Source organism: Sus scrofa, chromosome 3, assembly GCF_054392235.1.
Source record: "Sus scrofa isolate SSC_HxYL_T2T_F1_AM1 chromosome 3, Sscrofa_HxYL_maternal_Yorkshire_Landrace_v2.0, whole genome shotgun sequence".
NCBI classification, from domain to species: Eukaryota; Metazoa; Chordata; class Mammalia; order Artiodactyla; family Suidae; genus Sus; species Sus scrofa.
The window spans coordinates 132,949,770-132,970,957 of record NC_139385.1 but is presented as its reverse complement, the minus strand read 5'-3'; the positions used below and the strand labels follow the sequence as shown (position 1 = coordinate 132,970,957).

The 21,188-nt window shown below is 37.5% G+C and overlaps 1 protein-coding gene across 13 annotated transcripts in view; it reads right to left on the bottom strand.

Moving 5' to 3' along the window:
• LOC146404944 (uncharacterized) overlaps positions 1–21,188 on the bottom strand; it is a 488,622-nt gene that overhangs the window by 132,560 nt on the left and 334,874 nt on the right. For 11 of the 13 annotated variants that reach the window (XR_014839802.1, XR_014839793.1, XR_014839794.1 and 8 more), the window contains one exon: positions 16,236–16,307. The gene's annotated coding sequence lies outside the window, so the exon portion shown is untranslated. Of the gene's footprint in view, positions 1–9,417; positions 12,289–16,235; positions 16,308–21,188 lie in introns of those variants that run through there. The other 2 variants (XR_014839803.1, XR_014839804.1) reach the window with 1 other exon arrangement.

The following is a 21,188-nucleotide window of genomic DNA, read 5'->3' as shown; positions in this document are numbered from 1 at the left end:
ATAAATGAGTAATCTTATGCCCTTTACGTATATGAGAAATCCAATGCTCTGAAAATTTAAGTGAAAAACTCAAGGTCACGCAACTAATCTGTTGTGCTGTTAGTGCTACAGTCTAACTTCCCTGACTCCTCAGGTATCAGAGGTTTGGAGGGTCATATATTCTTATACTGAGTAGGACTGAGTACTCTAAAGTATCACTGATTGACCTTTCCCGAATATACCTTGGACAGGAACAACTAATTAATATGCCTTATTTAACAAAAATACACAGTATAAGAAATGAAGCTTTTTTTTCCCTAAGCAGTGCATATTACTGAATTGTATTTTCTTTAAAATGTCACAACTTGATATTAGCCTCTAAAAGAACTCTTCTAAAGGATTCATCACATATAATTCATAATCAAAATATGCTGGGATAAGAATATAAATGAGTAATCTTATGCCCTTTACGTATATGAGAAATCTACTGAAGGTAGTTAAATCATAATAACTAAAGAGGCAAGGTAGAATTCTATGTGATTTGCTTTGATCATTACCATGGTCTGTGTTGTAACATTTTAAGATGATTCAAATACAATAAGAGATGAAATAAAAATACATAAAAATTTTAATGATAATACTGAAAATTCAGGTCTCTATATATTTACTAGTTATGTTCAAAAATTTTCCCAAGGAAATGTAGTGATTTAAAGATGAATAAGAATCCATTCTGTCCATTGATGAATGTCTAAGAGAAGACATCAAAGATCACAGATAACTAGAAATCAAACAAAAAGTGACATAGGCCACAGATTAGATGATGGAAGGACATAAGAGGATTTCAGCAAACATTGATTTGCCTTATTCATAACAAAACTATTCAGTTTTCCAGAGCTTTTCAATTTTTAAACTTTTTTATTCTCCAAGCAAGAGCTCCTCAGTTGCTTCAGTAAGAATAATTGATAACTTTTGAGCACTGCAGTAATAGCTTCATATCATACATTTATTTAATACTCGCAGCAACTCTATGAGGTGTGCGCTATTAATACCCCAATTATAGGAGGAGGAAATTGTAGCTTAGAGAGATTTAGTAAACTGCCCAAGTTTGCACGGTTATTGAGATGTGAACAAAGATTTGAACTTAGTAAATATGAATCCTACACCCACAATCTAAGCACTCTGCTGCACACAACACTATTAACAGTTGCAAAAGCCTAATGATAACTGAGTTGGTTGACTTTCTGTATGTTGTTGGTATCAGCAACATAATAGTTAAAAATTGGTGGTAGCTTTCGTGAATGATGACTTCTGTTTTGGCCAAGTTGATTTGTAGACTATTTTTGTGGCAGAACTATGACAGCAACAATCATTGACTACTTGATGACCTATGAATTTGAGATATAAAATTATAAAATATGCACATAAAAAGATGATTTAGGGGAGTTCCTATCATGGCTCAGTGGAAATGATCCTGACCAGTATCTATGAGGATGTAGGTCTGATCCCTGGCCTTGCTCAGTGGGTTCAGAATATAGCATTGATGTGTGCAATGGTGTAGGTCACAGATGTGCCTCAGCTCCTACACTGCTGTGGCTGTGTGTAGGCCAGCAGCTGTAGCTCTGATTTGACCCCTAGTCTGAGAACTTCCATGTGCCATGGGTGAGGCCATAAAAAGAGGGAAAAAAAAAAGAGATGATTTTGTTTCTATGATGTATTCTAAAACAGGAGAGCATACATTTATATCATTCAAAGGTGATATCCCATCACAAATAAATGTATTTTAGATAAAGACAGAATTTTCTGAAATTGTTACTTGTTTATAAAAATTTGCATTGACCCTGTTCCCCTTTGTAATCTGAAAATGCACGTTCTGAATGAGTTACCTCAGCTGAGGGTCTTTATTGAGCTCTTGGAAGCTCAGTCATAACTCACTCCTGTTCATACACAAAGGCCAAAGGAAGATCCATAAAGCTGAGTCTATAATCTTATGTTATTAAGATAGATTTCTCCACAGTGAGCTATTTAAGTATTAAGTGTAATAAAGGAGACTCATAGAGATATAAAGATTCTGTGTCTATGGTTACTCTGTGCCCTACAGAACAGTGGTCTCTCTCTCTCATACACATGCATATACACACACACACATTTATTTGGCAAGAACTGACTACAGGAAAACTGCAATCTCCATGTTATAGATGCATTACTGAGGCAAAGAGAGGTGATGTGACTTCGCCCATGACTACTCAGTTGTGTGTGAGTATGTGTATATTTGTGTTATGTTGTGGGAAGACTGGAAGAGAGGTGAGAAGTAAAGTATGTGGACACTAATGACACTTCTTTCCATTGATTTCCTTGAGGACAAAAATTTATGGCTCCCAATATTGCAAATGAAAAAAATGGCCTAGTGTCTCTGCCTCATCAAGAGATAAATTAATTTGATGAGAGATTCAAAATCTGAATTAAATACTCCCATATCAAGGTCAATGTGATAAATTCAAATTACAGCACACTTGAGCCATCAGATAAATAACTCCTGAATTTCTGTAAAATTCCACAAAAGATTAGATTTCTCTTTAACAGAATTGCCTTTGCCTCCCAGGGATGAACTGAATCCTGAGGCCTCTGATAGATAGAGGTGGACCCATATCCCAAAGTTTCTAAACAGCAGGAATACGGAACCCTAACCCTAATAATTATTTGTTGTGGGGAACATTCCTGTGCATTGAAGGATGATTAAAAGTATCTGTAGCCTGTTTTCATTAGATGCCAATAACACCCTCATGCCCATTGTGACAATAAGAAATACCTACAAACATTTATCACCCCAAATTGAGAACCCCTACTTCATTACAATATAAATTTAAATGCTGAGGTATAGTTCCCATTGGTAGCATAGCTATGTAATTATATACTGATTATCATTGGTTCAGTTATTTTTTTGATCAAATATTTATAGAGCATTTAATAGGTATTAGATACTGTGTACATGCATATAATCTATACTTGACCTTGAAGAATATTTTATAAAAGTATGTAAACTTCATTACAAAATATGAATCTAGTTTTTAAATTTTAATTTACACAAATCTACATAATTTTTAACCCCTTACATCTTGATTTTTTTCTTTCATATTACAAGGGTTTTTTCATGTTTTGATGTGGTCTACATAACCTTTATTTTAAGAACATTACAATATTCCATTAGACAACTATTAATTTTGGTGTATTTTAAAATAATGATCATGATTCCAATTGTTTGCTATTATAAGTAATACCTCGATATTCAATATGCTCTTTGAAAATAATTCCAGAGCTAATGAGAAGGCCAAAGTGTGGAAATATTTTATGATTATGATATAGATTACCACAAGCATTCTGAAGAATATAAAAGCTTTCAGAATCCCACATCAGTATTACACAAAAACACTGGTTTTCCCTCATATTCTAAAGCAATGTTAAGCATCCTTTCATGTGTTTTTTTGGCCCTCTGTCCATCTTCTTTGGAGAAATGTCTATTTAGATCTTTTGTCCATTTTTTTTTTATTTTAGGGGGGGAGGTTGATATAAAGCTCCATGAGACAGTTGTATATTTTGGAGAGTAATCCCTTGTTGGCCTCTTTATTTGCAAAGATTTTATCCCATTCTGTAGGTTGTCTGTTTTTGTTTTTTTTAATGATTTCCTTTGCTGTGCAAAATCTTTTAAGTTTAATTAGCTCCCACTGGTTTATTTTTTACTTTTATTTTTACTAATCTAGGAGGTGGATTAAACAAGATATTACTGTGATTTACTTCAAAAAGTGCTCTATGTTTTCTTCTGTAGTTTTATAGTATCTGGCCTTATGTTTAGGTCCTTAATCCATTTTGAACTTATTTTTGTGTAAGGTGTTAGAGAATGTTTGATGTTCATTTTTTACATGTAGCTGTCCAGTTTTCCCAGCACCTCTTATTAAAGAGACTGTCTTTCCTCCACTGTATGTTCTTGCTTCCTTTGTCATAGATTAGTTAACCATAGGTGCTTAGGTTTATTTCTGGGCTTTGTATCGTGTTCCTTGAGCTATATTTCTGGGTTTTTTTTTTTCCAGTATCATACTGTTTTGATAACTGTAGCTTTTTAGTATATTGTGAAGTCAGGAAGTTTGATTCCTCTAGTTGCGTTTTTCTTTTTCAGTATTGCTTTGGCTATTCAGAGTCATAATTTTGTTTCCATACAAATTTTAAAATATTTTGTTCTATTTCTGAGAAGAATGTCATTGGTAACTTGATAGGGATTGCATTGAATTAGTAAATTGCCTTCGGTAGTATAATCATTTTGACAATATATGGTATATTCCATTGTATATATGTACCACATCTTTATCCACTTCTTTTTTGATGGACATTTAGATTGCTCCCATGTCTTCACTATTGTAGATGATGCTTCAATGAACATCGGGGTGCATGTATCTTTTCAAATTACAGTTCAAAAAGATACCTATATACAATGGAATGTTATTCAGTTATAAAAAAGAATGAAATAATGCCATTTGCAGCAACATAGATGGACTTAGAGATTATCATACTGAGCAAGTCAAACCAAGAAAGATAAATATATCACCTATATGTTGAATCTAATAAAAATGATTAAAAGAACTTATTTACAAAACAGAAACAAACTCACAGATTTCAAAATCAATCTTACGGTTACCATAGGTAAAACTGCTGAGGAGAGGAAGGAGTTGGGAGGGTGTATATAGCATATGCACAATACTGTATAAAATAGAACAGGAAAATCTTGTCAATAGTTTGTAATAACTTATATGGGAAAAATAATGGATATATTTATATGTATGACTAATTTACTTTGCTATACACCTGAAACTAATACAACATTGTAAGTCAACTATACTCCAAAAAAGTTAAGTAAAACAAATAAAATAAAGCAATGTTAACAGCTTTGTTGAGTGCTTACTATGTAAGTGCCTTGTTTAAGTACTTTTCAAGTGTTAGTCATCGATACTTATCATAATCCATTATGGTAGGTACTGTTATTATCCCTACTTACAGAAAAGGAAATTTAACAATAGGCAAGCTAACTATCTTGCTCCAGGTCATACAGCTAGTTAGTGGCAGAGCTGAGATTTAAACTCAGTCTGGTTCTGAGGATTTTGGTCTTAACTATGTTGCTATACAGAAATACCCATGTCCCTCTGCCTTTTATACACAGGAAGAGTATAAAGCCATGATGGTAAGAGCCTTAAAATCTGAGTTTCATTTATAAAATTAACATGCAGTTAATTAAATCCAATTTATACAAATATCAATGTGAAGGTAATGACAACAGATGTTTATTTATGATTTGAATATGTTTTAGAATTATGGCCATGAAGCCCAGATTCCTAATTCTAAATTAAGTTCAATTATACGGAATAGAAATAATCTCCCTGTAATCAGCAATGAGCTTTTCCATTGGAGTAGATATGCACATTGTCATATGTACCAACAGTGCCCAGGTTAGCTTATATATAAAATTTGAACATGGGTTTATTCACACATTTTTATTTTTTTCTCATTTTTATTATTGTGAAATTTATTAAAGTGGAGCATAGTATATGCACACATTTTCAAAGTAATAAAAAGATAGGATGATAAACCAGGATGAAAGAATTAATCAATATTGTAAAGCTTGAGCCTGGGCAAAAGTTGAAAAGATGCAAGTTTCTTAAGTCACCAAGGAAATAAACAGAGGACATGACCCAGGGATGGAAGACAATATTTGAATGTAAGAAAGCATGAGACAGAATTCAGGGAATGGTAAGTAGTTCACTCTTAAACCAAATACATGGTAAAAGTAGGATGCAGTATTATGCAGGCTGATATATGGCTTGTTGAATGAACGGCACCAGAAGGAAAGCAGGCTGTGAATTTTCATAAATCTATTACATTCATTCATTTGCAGATGTTCATTGATCATCTCCTATGGAAAGCACAGGATTAGATGCTGGGAAACAAGAACAAGATGAACATCCTATCTGCAATGACAGCTAATTTCAGGAAGGTGGAGCCAGACAAGACTGTGAGCAGGTAAACAAAGTGAACAAGGAAATTTCCACTAATCAAAAGTATAAAGATGAAAATAGAGCAATGATATGTTAGAAGAAGACTAAGAACTCTGCTTGAAATTCAGCCATCTCGGGCCTTTCAAAGAGGTAATATTTGAACTTACTGAATGATTTGAAAGAGCCAGGTACACAAAAATCTAGGGTCACTCAATTACAGGTAGAGGAAACAAGTGCAAGACTAAAAGGTAAGATTGAAGCTGCCACATTCTAGAACAAAAGGAAGGTAGGGTACCTGAATTTTTGTGAGCAGAGAAAGGGAAAAGAAGTAGTTACTGAGTTCAGGAAGGCAGTCAGGGCCTTTTAAGCTGTGGAATGGCCCTTGGATTTTTTTTCCCCAAGTGTCACTAAAAGTCATTAGAGGGTTTCACCGATGAGACTGCACCATGTAGGATGGATTGAATGGGATAACACAAAAATCAGGTATACCAGTTAGGAGTTTATGTCTAGTAGCTTATAAAGGAGATGATGAAGGCTTGGAGGGATGGAGATAAGTGGATGGGTTTGGGGTGAGTTGGGGAATGGTGGCACCATTTCATGGAACTGACCAAAGCAACTTTGGAGTCTAGGCCAGTGATTATGTGTAGGGTTGTCCCAGTTATTTAGGTATAGACAGATTCTTCAGAGAAGGTCAATTTACTCATTGTCGTACCTTTTCCCTCTCCCCAGAGTCAAAGTATTAGGCAATTATACTCTCTGAGAACCATCTCTGTGACTTGTTTATGCCTTAGGAAAGAGAAGCTGACTCTTGGAACCTTCAGAAACAATTACATTCACAGTAGCTCTTGTTTTGCATTTCTAAAGGATGTGGTGGAAAGCCTGGCACACTAATTAGCCGCCTTTCCCAGTGACTCAGCATCTCCTTCAGTCTCTTCAGGTTTCTGCCTTTTGAATACCTGCTGACTACAGTTTGGAAAAGCACAGTAGATTAGCCCCCAGGGTCCTTTTTAGGCAGAGCTATAGTTACTCCTCTCATAGTGTGTATCATACAAAATCAGAGTGACCCTCACTCCTTCTGACCCTGAGAAGACAGTGAATGAAGACACAGTAGTGCTTTGAGCTCTTCCTGAGGCCATTTATTCACTCAGATTTCCAAGGTTCCCTCTAATACTCACAATACTTAAGAATCCAATCGCCATACCATGTGCCCAGAAATTTTTCTATAGTCCTCAAATAGCTCACCGATTTCACAGACAAATTTAAAACATTGATTAGTCTATTTTAAAAAACTTTTTTTTGGTCTTTTTGCCTTTTCAGGGTCACACCCACATCATACAGAGGTTCCTAGGTTAGGTCAAACCAGAGGTGTAGCTGCCAGCCTAAGCCACAGCCATGTGGGATCCGAGCCACTTCTGCGACCTACACCATAGCTCACAGCAACGCTGGATCCTTAACCCACAGGGTGAGGCTAGAGATCGAACCTGTATCCTCATGTATGCTAACTGGGTTTGTTAACTGCTGAGCCATGACGGGAACTCCTATTTTATTTTATTTATATACATTCTTTTTTCTCACATTATCATGCTCCATCATAAGTGAGGGAACTCCTATTTAAAAAAAATTTATTGTAACATAAAATTTACACAAAAAACATAAAAAAAAATGTATCAATGAATTATTATTACAATATGTAAACACCTACTAACCACAATCCGGGTCACGAAAGAAAACTTTTCCAGCTAACCTAGAAACCTTGCACTTCATCCTAGGAATAACCCCAAGCCCTCTCCCCAAATGTTACCATTAATTCTATTTCTATAATCACTTCCTCATAGTTCTATAATCCAAGTGTACATCCCTGTACTCTATAGCTTAATCTTCCAGTTTAAAAATATGTCATTTAGGTCTTTTTTTTTTTCAAAAAAAATTTTAGGGTACAGTTGATTTATAGCATTGAATCAATTTCTGCTGTACAGCATAGTAACCAGTCATATATATATATATATATATATATATATATATATATATATATATACACACACACACACACACACACAATCTTTTTCTCATGTTATCTTCCATTATGGTCTATCTCAACAGTCTGGATATAGTTCCCTGTGCTGTACAGTAGGACCTCATTGCTTATCCATTCTAAATGTAACAGTTTACATCTACCCATCCCAAACTCCCCATCCATCTCATGTCTTTCCCCCTCCCACTTGGAAGCCACAAGTCTGTTCTCTCTGTTCATGAGTCTGTTTCTGTTTTGTAGATAGGTTATTTGTGGTACTGGCATAAAACCAGAAATATAGATCAATGAAACAGGATAGAAAGCCCAGAAATAAACCCAAGCACCTATGGTCAACTGATCTATGACAAAGGATGGAAGAACACACAGTGGAGGAAAGATAGCCTCTTCAATAAGTGGTGCTGGGAGAACTGGACAGCTACATGTAAAAGAATTAAATCAGAACATTCTCTAACACCGTACACAAAAAACAAATTCAAAATGGTTTAAGTCTTTTTTATTTTTTGATTTTCTTCCAAATGAATTGTATTATATTTATAGTCGTACAACTGTCATCACAACATAATTTTAGAACATTTCCATCCCAAACCCCTAGTCCACTACCTCTCCCCCCATCCTGACCCCTTTGGTAACCATAAATTTTTCAAAGTCTGAAAGTCTCTGCATCTGTTCTGCAAATAAGTTCATTTGTACCCTTTTTTTCTTAGATTCCACATGTAAGTGATATCATCTCCCACACTCCTTTTCATTTTCTTATATCTGGTGAAAAAAAAAAAAAGTCATTTGGCTTGTAGAGTTTTCCCCAATCTAGATTTTGCTGGTTGTGTCCTCACCGTGTAGCTAAACATCTCTGTCCTCTGTATTTCTCACAGATTAGCAGCTGGATCCAGAAGCTTGATTTCTCTCATGTTCAGTTTCTTTGACAAGATAGACGTGGCATGACGCTCTTTCATCAGGAGACACATATTGCCTGGGTTTCACTATTATTATGACATCAGCAAATGTTGATTCTCAATGCCTACATCCATTAGTTAATCAGGGATTGCAAAGTGTTGATATTCAATTTTTCCTTTCCTTTTCATTTATTAGTTGGGATATTTTTATAAAGAGAAAACGTCTCATATGCTTTCTCTATATTTGGTGTACAGTTCATATAGGTCAGGTAGAATAAATATTTGATTCTTTCCTTCAACTATTAGAAGAAGGTGGGGTTCAGGACATGGCTTCACAGAGCTCCCTCCCCTCTTATTTTCATGGAATGTTCAGAGATATGACAGCCTTATCTCTGAAACCTCTTGTTTTGTTCCTTAGCATTTTTTTCTTTGCAAATTTATTTTCTTTTACTTTTAATTTTTTTATTTCCCCAATACATTATTTTTTTCTATTGTACAGCATGGTGACCCAGCACTTTTTAAAGAATTCTTATACCTTCCCTCTCATTTCTAACACACCCAACACTGAATCCTTTTAATGGTAAGGGACGATGTCCTGAAGGGTGCCCTGGTCAATCAGTTTAAAATTTTCATGGCAGCCAAAAATCCAACAGCCCCTTTAAGCATTTCTATAGATTCTGCTACTGCAGTTCTATGCTCAGCCTCAGCTGCTGTTCTCAAATTGGTTCAGAGCATTTTAAAGCAAATACCTATTTGGCTAGTAAGAGGCTCTTGTCTCAGGTCCTTCAGAAGTCCTGTTGCTTCTCTCTGCTATGGTCTCTGCTTCTCTCTACTGATGTCAGCACAGATGTTGATGCTACTCAGGTCCATGGCTATTGGTGGGTTGTCCTGACAGGCTTGGATTCTGGGATTCTTGGGGATACCAGTCACTTAGTTTTGTTGTAAATTTTGTCCATGGGTTCTGATTTTGATATCTCATTTTTCTATTGTTTTTCAGAAATATTAAAAAACTTTATCTTTAAACTATATCTTTGCTATAGCTGTGTTCCCAGAACTCCCTCCAGTTAGTTTAGTTTTTAATTCATTTCCAGGCATTGTTGCTAAAGTTTTAAAAATGTTGGATCAGTGAATACCAAATCCATAATCCTGATACTCTACATCTCAAATGTTATCATGGTTGTCTCTTTAAAAATTTCTCCAAACTGGAGTTCCCATCGTGGCTTAGTGGAAACAAATCTGACTAGCATCCATGAGGACGCAGGTTCGATCCCTGGCCTTGCTCAGTGGGTTAAGGATCTAGCATTGCCCTAAGTTGTGGTGTAGGTTTCAGATGTGGCTTGGATCTGGCATTGCTGTGGCTGTGGTGTAGGCTGGCGGCTACAGCTATGATTCGACCCCTAGCCTGGGAACCTCCATATGCCATGGGTGCAGCCCTAGAAAGACCAAAAAAAAAAAAAAATTTCTCCAAACTGGTTCAGTTAGGTACCCAATTATAACTAATAAATAAGCATTTTATGCATGATGTAGAAAGACTGAATACTAAAGATAAAAGAAAGTTAACATTCACTTCAATTTTCCATCAAACATATATGACTATCTATTGATTACACTGCACTGCGAATTAGCGAATGTGAAGGCATGGCCCATCATTTTCATTATAGTTACTCCACTCAGCACACATGTTTTAAGTGCATATAATATGTCATCTTTTAAGCTAAGTGCTGTTTTAAATTTAAGCCCAATGTAGAAAAGCTGTGACCACCCCTCTCACATCAAGATTTTTGTACTTTCAGAATATCACAAGGCTTCTCTGAGATTCATCCTCAAAATGTGCATAATAGTACAATTTACCCATAATATGTTTTTAAAAATCAAATGATGCAGTAGTTCATCATTTAAAATTTTTTAAAAATTTTGTTAAGTGATTTTTGCATGCAAGATTCATTAGTTTACTCATGCAGTAAATATTTAATATCCACTGTGTGTCAGTCCTTAAATTAGTCCTTAAAGATGCAGCCAGTGACTAAGACAAGATTTTTGCTCTCATTAAGCCTAAACTCTTGTAGGAGAGGGAGGATATTAAAGAAACCCATAATCAAAATAACTCAGGTGATAAGTCTTATGATGCACTTAAAATAGGATGAGGTGATTGAGAAAAACCAAGGTGCCCCTTCAACCAAGTCATGGTCATAGATGGCCATGCCAAGGGCTCTGTCCTTCTTCCAAGACTCCAACAATCAAAAGGAACCAGCCATACAAAGATGAAGGTGTAAGTGTTGCAGGCAGAGGAACAGTTGACTTAAGGTTCATGGTGAGGAATGAATTTGATGCAACCAAAGGACAGAGAGCAGGTGAATGTGGCTGGAGTTGGGTGAGAGAGTGCGGAACTGGTAGAAGGTTGGGGAGAGGAAGCCAGAAACTGGATTGTGAAGGGCTTCATGTTCCAGAGAAAGAAGTTGGATTTTTTTTTCTTCAAGAGAAAACTAGAAACCACCAAGCAGATGAACACTTAGGAAATTATTTCAATAGTCCAAATAAGAAATGGTGAAATGGAAAGAGAAATGGTGGTGGCTTGGATTAGGGTCATAGCACTGGAAATGAAGAGAAGAGGCTCTATTAGCAAAATGTTTTGGATGTAAAGTCAAGAGGACTTTCTGATACATTGCTTATGCGGGATTATGTAAAGTAAGCAATTAAGGATAACACCAAGGTTTTGGCTTAAGAAATTGGAAGGATGTTGAAACCATTCACTGAGATAGGAAAGAACAGAATGGATGGAAGTACTGTTTTAGAATGGGTAGGAGTAGCATTTGGGGAAGAATCAAGAGTTCTGTTTCAAATATGTTCATTTTTAGATGCATATCTGACATTTACACGGATATGTCAAGGAGGACTTACATATGTGAGTATAAGTCTGTGCTTCCTGGAAGAGGTAAGAGCTGATGTAACTATTAGGTCATTGACATACTGATATTATTCAAAACTTCAATGAATTGGAGTGCTAGAGAAGAGGCCTCTGGATTATAATTGAGAGTAGAGGAGAAATCAGAGAAGACTAAGAAAGAGGGATTAGGAAGACAGGGGGAGGATCCAAAGAGTTAATTTTGCCTAAGCCAAGGGAATGATGGATTTCCATAAGGATGGAAAAGTCAAAGTAGAATGTTTCTGAAAGTTTGAGAAAGTTAAGAGTAGAGAAGTGATCAGAGGATTTATAGACCAGCAGTCATGAGATGCCATTACCCACAATGCAAATGAGAATTATATCATGAAACTCAACTTGACCAGCAAGGTGTGCCAAAGGACTGCAACAGCTGCTGCCAGACTGCACTAACTCTGAGTCCCAAGAAAAGTCCTAAGAGGGAAGAGAGAACAAAGTCCTTTGGTCAAATTATATAGGAAAGTCACTGTTAAGTGGCTCTCTATATGCCCTTGCCTATTGCAGAAGTGTCTTTTCTTCTTCCCTTTCTGCTGCTTTCATGATCAAATGGTCTCTTGTGCATGAATCTTCCAGCCACACCTCCCTTCATTGTGCTCACATAGCACTTGTACAAGTCACACAGAACATAACATTCTCTGACTTTTCACATAGCGTTTTCCAGTGGAAAGGGAAGAGACTTTGTGTGAATGTCTTCAGCATCATGCCTGACAGATGTGGAGGCTGCATGATGAGGGTCTGATTCCTAAGATGCATTTCTACTTACAAATAGCGGCTGCTTTTGAGCTAAGATGGATTCTAGAACTCTGTATCACAAAATCCCCTCCAAGCTTTTCACTCGTCATGTAAGTACCACTTGAGGAAAAGAAGAATTAATTCAGATATTCACAGATATGCATGACATAGCAGCCTTGGCTCTAAAGTTTGGGTATATCAAAAAATAAATGACCCATTAGGATGTTCAACTCCACTGGGGCTAAAGTATAAATTTGCTTATTCTTTGAATTTATATCTGACCCAACAACTTTATGTTCTAAAGAAAGACCCCAGTGCAAAGACTCAAACTCTTAGCTGATGCTCCCTGATGAACTGTCCACATGGTGAAGATGTTCTGTATTTTCTCTGTTGGGTTCAGGGACTTTTGAACACATGAAATGTAGTTAGTGCAACTCAATTTTTAATTGTACTAAAATTTTACAATTAATTTAATTTTAATTACTTGAAAATTGAATAGCCACATGCGACTCATGAAAACAGTGTTTGATTTCACACCCTTAGGATGTCAGGATAGAAAGGACTTCAGACACCTTTCAGTCCAACCTCTTCTTTCACAAAAGTAGAACAACAAAGAACCAGTATTTCCTGAGTACCTTCCATATGGCAGGACTTGTGCTACATACTTTCTTGTTATTTTAAGATTCCTAATGGCCTTATAAAGTAAATATCACCAACATTTTACATTTAAGAAAACTCTCTTAGTTGGCACACGGTAATGCTCATTTCAGCTAGTCTTTGCTAGTAAGGATAGAAAAGTGTGATGAGGGTAGCCAATGCGAACCACTCTATATAAAATTCAACCTCATCAGGACTCCGCCGCTGCCACGTAGGAACCTACAAAGGATTGGTGACATGAAGATCTCACTCAGAATCACTATAGCAGGAGAAGAGTCCTTTCTATCACCTTCACCCCATCTCTTCTAACTTTCAGCTCCAGGAAGTTCGTCTTCATATTTCACCCAATTTCCTGGCAGCCAGGCCTTCCCTAATTATGTAACATAAATTCGAATGCTAGCCTAAGCAGGGTATAATAAGGTGGTAGGACTGCTTCAGAAATATGCTGATGATGCAAGCAAAATTAACACTATCCAACAAGCTTAAAAGTTTCTTTCTATTTATTTTTGTATTGACTCTTAAAGATTCAAACTTAAATGCTTGTATTGTGCAAAATACCATTGTCTGTTGCCCCACTCTTCTGTCTGACACCTTTCCTCTTACTTCTTTTCTCAAAGCACAGTTTTAATGATATCTTTCTCTCTATTTTCGTCATCCTAGCATTTCAGACCTTCTAACTCTCTTAGCTTACAGATGGCAGATCATGGAAAATTTGGCCTCCATAATCACATGAGCCAATATCTATAATAAATCTCCTCATGTGTATCCTGTTGTTTCTGTGTCTCTGGAAATCCTGGCTAACACAATGAGATGGTATCAGGAAATGAGGCAGCCTTTACTGTATCTTCACTGTATCAAGAAGCCACCTCCAGTCCATCTTGTGTGGATGGATGGGAAGAAAGGACACTGGATGAAGGATCAAGAGGATGAGTTCCAGTGTCATGTCTTCCTCACAGAGGACAGCTCCAGGCTCCCCTGAAGTAAAGAAGGGAGGGGTCTTTCCTAACAGGTTAGAAATAAGAGGTTTTAGCACTACACGCACATACTCAGAATCAAAGGAAACATCCCCAAAGTGAAAAAGACAGTTCATTCACACTAAACAGACAGAGAGGTTTTAGGACTTGGGAAAGCTTTAGTTGTGCTGAAACACAAAATATAAATACTCTTTCTGAAAAGAAAACACTCAAGACTATCATGGACATGGCAGGAAAGGTGCTGAAAAACCAGAGAGGCAGAGATGTTACAGCTGCTTTGAGAAGCTGGTGACAGTCTTTGTAACTGGAGATGGGGGAGGATGAGAGCAGAGGGTTAGGAATAATAAGGTCAGAAGATAGAGCTGCAAGAAGGAAGAGAAATGTTTTCTCACAATCAGTGCTGACATAATGAAAGCTGGTCCCATTACTGTCATCACATAATGAGGACCAACAGAGACAGAATTTGCAATATTTTCATTCAATAAACACAACATCCAAAATGTGTGGCCTTTCTGGAACTCCAGGGGCCTACACAGTGACCAGCTGTGACATATCTTCACTGCCCATAAAAGGCCAATGTGATCTAAAAGTGCCTGCAAATCTGTGGCCTCAATTCTTCCAGATGTTTCTATGTGAGGAAGCCAGAGACTCATTAACATTTTCTGTTCCCATGTTGTCCCTTTCCACACTACATTAGGATAGCCCATACTGTCACGTTAGGGCGTAAGAGGACCCAACTCTCATAAAGAAGAGATTTATAGAAGATCCAAGATAATTCGTACCAGAGCAAGGTAAAAATCTCTCTGCATGAATGCATAGCAAGGCATTTCTCAACAAGCTTTAATATAAAACAGTGAGAAGGGCCATATGAAGGAATACCTCACCCACGTGCTTATGAGATTAGAGCTTGTTATTCACACCAATTCTCTTTCATAAATTGGTTTCTGGAGTCTGATATTTTAAAATCAAATCAGAGCTCTGAAATCCATTTATGTTGATAGTCTTAACAGCTGCCTTGAATTGTTTTCTAATCTGGAAATGGAAATCTTAAAGCCTTGGATACACTCTGCACATCCTGCCTGGAAATTTCTTCTGAATTAAGGTTTCCACACCCCTTTTTGACAAAGTGCTTATGAAGCCTTTCCACACAGGGTGAGCGTCTCCTTTCTCCCACATTCTCAAGATGTATCTTTGCACACCAGGAAAGTTCTTTCATGGGCACAAGGAACCCAGGGATCTACTCTAAAAAAAATTATTGAAAGTCTTGGGTTGGAGGAGAAGTTGTTTCCAATTTGCCTGAGGAATAAACCAGATTAAAGGAACAAGAGAAGTTCTGAAATAGCCAAGCGGCTACAGCCACCTTAAACAGCTTTGTTCTAGAAACAGGGCCTTGGGAACAGAAAATAGAGATGGCATGGATGAGGGCAATTTCACATGTACACACCGAGGTTTAAACATAGTGTATGTAGAGGCTTCCTGAACATGGGCTCTGAGACTGACATGGCTTAGTAGTGAGAAAACTATTTAATCCTCATTTGTATTTAGGTAAGGTAGCTCTAAGCACTTTTATGGAGATAAATACATATAAAATATTCAAACAGGACTTAGCACTAGCAAAATAAGCATTAAATATTCAATTACCATGTTTATTGTTGTTGTTATATGAGACTCCTTAAAAATAATTGCTTAATGTAGTTTGGAACCATATCAAGGTCTTCTCATCAGCCAACATCTTTATTCCATGGCTGCAATCCTCATTTATTTCTATGAGTCTTCTCATCTTTTCTGTTGCGTATTTAATAAGAAAAAAAAATGCCCACATACACTGAAACCCAGGGTCTAAACGTTGGCAAAACGTAAGACCAGTGTATTCATGTAGCACTTTTACAAATGTTTTCAAATGGAAACATTCTGAGGGTGACAAAGGCAAAAAGATATAGAGCCATCTTTCAATTGTTTATGGCCTATATAGAGGACAGTAGGTAAGAAAAAAGATACCTGCAAGACAGGGTCTGTCCAGAGGCAGATGAGTGGAAGGGACTGTTAATGCAGCCAAGATCAGCTTGTCGACTGGAAAAAAAAAATACAACATCAGAGTTATGAACTGTTTTATTCAAGGTCTTACTGAGGACTGTAGCCTGGGAAACAGCTTCTCAGATAGCTCTGAGGAATTATTTTGAGGAAGTTGGGGAAGTGTATACACAATTTTGGCGAGGGAACACATGCAGTCAAGCACACATCTTGGTTAAAAGTTACTGCCAGTCACGAGAAACAGATATTTCAGTTAACGTTAGTGCTTGTCAATGTATGTGAGGATACAAAAGTCTGGGTTCATCTTTTTTTTCCCCCTGTGGTATCTCTAACCATCTAATGGGCTGTTTTTTCCAAAGCATGGAGTGCCTCATCCTGGTTTTTGTCGTGAATTCCTTTCAGGGAGCACTGCCAGTCAGTGACTGCAGTAGCTAATTACTTAATTCCTTAGAGGATGGTGAGTGGGCATTCTTTGTTTTACATGCTGTGCTGCGCAGGCCCTCAAAGTGCTGGTAGAATATAAATGGGTAAGGACTGGACAAGTGGGCTCCCATAAAGGACTATAGGAGGAGAGGCATCTATGTGAGAACTAGCACATCAGGATGGAAGCTTAGCTTTATGTTTCTTAATAAAATCAATTTCAGTTTCACACTTTCCTTTGGTTATTTAGACATGACTTATTCTACTTATTTGAACATATATGTAATATCTGAATCAAACACTTTGCCTATTCAGTCCAATGTCTGGGTTTCCTTAGAATTTCTAGTGAACACTTTTTTGTGTGTGTATGGGCTATATATGCCTGTTTCTTTACATTTCTCAGTGTAAATTTTTTTGTTTAAAATTGGACACTAAAGAAAATATAATGTGGCAACTCTGTATGTCAGATACCACTTATTCCACAACAAACTAGAGTTTATTGCTGCTGGGTTTTTGCTGTTTCTATTTTGGCTGTTTGTTCAGTATTTGTTCTTGGTTCTGTATGAAATCTTCACTCACTCAGCTTAGTGGGCAGGCATCTGCTGATTGGACAGAGATTTCCTTTTATGACTTGAACCAATAAGTCTTAATGTTTTTTGCTGAGAGGGTCTGGCTGTGTTGGGACACGTCTTCAGAGCTCCAGAAGGCAATGTCTAACTCTGCTTTAGTCTTCATGTCCTGCTTATGCAAAGGTCAGCCAGAGGTGAGATACTGAAGCTTTCTTGTATCTTTCCTGGGTATGGCCCTTCACATGTGTGTAGACTTCTAGATTCTCAAGAATAGGACAAATGTTTTCAAAGCTATGGATATCTCACTCCCCAGTTTTTCCTTTGTCATATTTTGGTGGGCCATTTGATAGTCCCATCAAGTATGGCTGCCTCAATTATCTGCAATGTAAAATTCCCCCTGATTGTTTTCCATAAATGTCTTAAGGATGACAACTATTGGCACTAAGCAAGTAAGAACATATCCTGAAAATGGGTATGAGATCCCATTCTGGTCAAATATTGATGGTTTTCTGGGGACCAGGCTTTTGGGTGAGCTTCAGATCTGTTCTGCTCCCTACAGTAGCTGACAAGCTACTAGTTTTCACAGCTGAAGTAGTTGTGAGATTGTCACTTTTTAAGGCTATCCCAGAGCTAGAGAATGGGGGATGGGAGTGGGCATATTGCCAAAAAGCTCACTATTCTTACAGAGATACATCTGTTTTTCTTGAACAAACACTCTTTGGATTGCTGCAAGCTTTTGGTTCATTTCCAGAGTTATGAAAAAGTTGATATTAACATTTTTGGTCAGTGTTCTAGCTTCTTGTATATTGGTGTTTATCTTTCAGAGGTCTTCTCTCTGTCATTCCAGACGTGTTCCCAACAGTTACATATTTTATTTGTACAACATTTATATAATTATATTTCATTGTTTCAATGCCACAATATATGTTCCATTTACTATTTACAGATGCTTACCTTGCTTACCTATTTTTGATACTGCAATAATGTTGAGATAATCACTCTGACAAACCAAACTCTGTTTTACCCCTTGAATACACCCTGCACATTTCTGTTCTTGTCATTTTGATCCAGTAGCTGGGAATTTCCCTCTCCCCTTCTTTTTTGCCCCTTATGTGATGCAACCTCAGCTTTATGATGCAATCCAATAATTACCTTCACTATGAAATATTTTCAGAATCTTCCACACAGGGTAGTTGGTGCCTTTTCATAGCATCTGACTTTGATTTCCAGGATAAAATTTATCCCATGGTATTGTAACAAATTCTATGCATGTTGACCCCACCTAGACTCTGTATTCACGCTCCATCATAAGTGATAGACATAGCTCCCAGTGCTACACAGCAGGATCTCATTGCTAACCCATTCCAAAGGCAATAGTCTGCATCTATTAACCCCAAGCTCCCAGTCCATCACACTCCCTCCCCCTCCCCCTTGGCAACCACAAGTCTGTTCTCCAAGTCCATGATTTTCTTTTTTGTGGAAAGGTTCATTTGTGCCATAGATTAGATTCCAGCTATGTGATATCATATGGTATTTGTCTTTCTCTTTCTGACTTACTTCACCCAGTTTGAGAGTCTCTAGCCTGGTTCACTTGTAGCACTGCAATAAAGCAAATACTGCAATGAAGCAAGTCACACAAAATTTTGACTTTCCAGTGCATATAAGAGTTATGTTTACATGATACTGCAGTCTATCATGTACAATAGCAATGTGTGTTGAAAATCAATGCACGTATAGCTTAATTTAAAAAATACTCTATGGGGTTCCTGTCGTGGCACAGCAGAAATGAATCCGACTAGGAACCATGAGGTTGTGGGTTCAATCCCTCTGTGGGTTAAGGATATGGCGTTGCCCTGAGCTGTGGTGTAGGTCGCAGATGTGGCTTGGATCCCGCGTTGCTGTGGCTGTGGCATAGGCCGGCAGCTATAGCTCCCATTAGACCCCTAGCCTGGAAACCTCCATATGCCACGGGTAAAGCACTAAAAGACAAAAAAAAATTATTCTATTGCTAAAAATGATAACCATCATTTGAACCTTCAGCAAGTCATAATCATTTTTGCTGGTGGTGGGTCCTTCCTGGATGTTGATGGCTGCTAACTGGTCAGGGTGGTGGTGGTTGCCAAAGGTTGGGGTAGACATTGTAATTTCTTATAATAAGATAATGAAGTTTATCAAGTTGATTGGCCCTTCTTGTCATGAACAATTTCTCGGCAGCATGTAATGCTGTTTGATAGTATTTTACCTACAGCAGAACCTCTTTCAAAAAAGGAGCAAGTTCTCTTAAATTCTGCTGCTGCTCTTATCAACTAAATTTATGTAATATTCTAAAGGTTCTAAATCCTTTTTTTTTTTTTGTCATTTCAACAATCTCCACAGCATCTTTACCAGGAATAGATTCCATCTCAAGAAACCACTTTCTTTGCTCAGTCGTAAGAAGCAATTCCTCATCTATTCAAGTTTTATCATGAAATTGTAGCAATTCAGTCACATCTTCAGGCTCACCTTCTAATTCTAGTTCCCTTGCATATCCATCACTCCATAGAAGTCTTGAATCCTAAAAGTCATCATGAGGGTTGGAATCCATTCCTTATAAATTCTAGCTCATGTTCATATTTTGACCTCTCCCCATGAATCATCCTCCCCCTGCTCTCTGCACTGCCTCCCACAGGGTATTGGGACATTCTACAGTGCAGCATCAATTCAACGGATGCTGGAAGGAGGAGGAGTTCAGTAGGAAGTTAGCAAATCATAGGCACAGAATTAACAGCCTCTAGAGAAGGACATCAAATATAACTGTAGAGTATGTGAGATCTTTTCTAGCTCTGGGCCAGGTATGGAGAATCAAAAGATCCCCAGCTAACAGATCAGTAATGATTTTAGAAGTTAAGGGTAGAGGGGGTATCAGAGAGAGTGCCAGGATGTCCTAGAAATTTTATCTAAAATAGGGCATGGAAAAAAAGAAAAGAATTCAGTCCCAAGATGAGGCATGGCTGCATCAAGTACATTGGCTCTAACCCTGGCCCTTGTACCATGATATTTACTTCTCTTACACCCAGCTAGGACACTCCAGTAGGGTGCAGTGTCTTGCAGGATAAAATTTTTCAGGCACAAGGGGCTTGGGAGTTCTTTTACAGGTGACTTCAAGGGGTTATTGATTGCTTCCTGGTAACAACAAAGAATCACTGGGACTTTTTGCCATTAGATATGAAAAAATCACTACATTTCAAAACTCTTTGGTTTGAGTGATAAGGGTTACTCAGACCCTGACCATTAACCTTTCCCTTCTACAGAGCTGGCAGGTAACTATTGGTACTGGAGCTGTATAGCATTCATTAACTCAGTCATCTGTCTTTTATATAAAAATGCTCCCTGCCAGATAAAATGTAGGAGAGGAGGACATAGTCACTGATTTGCTATAGAGAGAGAGGTAAAAAAAGATTTCAAGTATTTTCTGTGTTGTCACTTGGCAGTTTCAAATGCTTCACTGCATCTATTCATAGTGGAAAGCACTGAATGTATCCAACAAAAGGTGTCTGTCCTTTGATTGCTGGTTTTGTGATGGTCTATGAGGTTTCTTGATGTGGCATTTGCTTAAAATGCAGAAAATAGTGTCCATCTATTTTCTTCTTGATGTTCACTGCAGTTTAGACATCATGTTCTTCCTTCCTTCCTTCCTTCCTTCCTTCCTTCCTCCTTCCTTCCTTCCTTCCTTCCTTCCTTCTTTTGATAAACTACCATCTAGGGCAGTCAGTCCTTTCCTGCCTAAGGGACAGGTCTGAGCACTGAGGCTAAACATAAACATTTTAAAAAAGAGAACAGCCTCTAGAATACAGATGTAAAGCCTTGTAACTATTTTATCTGGGAAAGAATGAGAAAATATAAGGTCCTTGAAGTGAATGAGACTTGCCCTGTAGGGAATGCTCCAGGTACC